This window comes from Octopus bimaculoides, chromosome 1, assembly GCF_001194135.2.
Source record: "Octopus bimaculoides isolate UCB-OBI-ISO-001 chromosome 1, ASM119413v2, whole genome shotgun sequence".
Taxonomy (NCBI): Eukaryota; Metazoa; Mollusca; class Cephalopoda; order Octopoda; family Octopodidae; genus Octopus; species Octopus bimaculoides.
This window is the reverse complement of record NC_068981.1, coordinates 97782022-97783296: the sequence shown is the minus strand read 5'-3', so window position 1 is coordinate 97783296 and position 1275 is coordinate 97782022.

Below are 1275 nucleotides of genomic sequence, written 5' to 3'. Positions count from 1 at the left end.
ACCTTGCCTGGACTTGTGCCTGGGAGGGTAACTTTCTAGATGCAATCCCACGGTCATGACTGATTGCACCTAGAAAGTTACCCTCCCAGGCACAAGTCCAGGTAAGGTTGTTTTATGGAAGACCAGCAGTCGCCCATGCATACCGGTCTCCCCTCTCCACGCCACCAGTGTTATCCAAGGGATATATATATATAAGCTTGACAACTGGTGTTGATTTGTTTACGTCCCCCTAGTAGTTCGATGCACTCATACACGACGAGCTTCTTTAAAATTCCGTCCATCAAATACATTCACAAGGCTTTAGTCGGCTCGAGGCTATAGCTAAAAGACACTAAATTTGCCATGTAGTGGAACTGAACTCGAAACCATATCGTTGGAAAGCAAAATCCTGACCACACAGCCCCACCGGCGCCTATGGGCGCGACTGCGCGAATAGTTTGTTTTCTTTTTTTGTTCTTTTTTCAAGGTTTGTTCTAAAGCAGTGGTTCTCAACCATTTTTTACCTATGAACTCCTTTGATTCTTATTTTACTCGGGCGGACCCACAAAGCCATTTCAATGTTAAAACAATCCTATCATACTTTTATGATTAAATATCATTATGAATTGTATTTAAGAAATTGTAAAAATACTTTGTGTGATGTAGAAGTAAAACCCAATTTATTGTACATACTCTTGAAGAATAAAATCTTATACGGATCCCCAAGGGCCATATGGACCCTGACTGAGAACCACTATTCTAAAGTAAAGGATTCTGTCCTAAGGCGAGGACTGCCAACAGCATGAACAATGAAGGGATTACCAAAGCATTAACGTTCTAGAAACTAGCATTGAGTGAAGTAGTTCGTGCAGGTTTTGTGGCCGAAGCACACTATGACGGACGAGTGGAGTAGACACAAGAGTGTTAGATAGATGTCGATAAAGGTGAACTCTGAACTCAGAAATTCAGAGGCCATTACATTAGTAGTTGGAAAGGCATTAGTAGTAGGAAAGAGATCTGTGGCCTGAGACTGAAAATTGAAAGAGAGCGATACAATACCAGTCAGTGGTAGCCATTAGACTGCAGAATTTTTTGTCAAATGAATCGACTTCAGAACTTATTTTTTAGAAGTCTGGTACTTATTCTATCGGTCACTTTTGCCGAACCATCAAGTTACAGGGATGTAAACATACCAACACTAGTTGTCAAGCGGCAGTGGGAGACAAACACACACACACACGCACACACACACACACACACACACACACACACACACACACACACACACACACACAC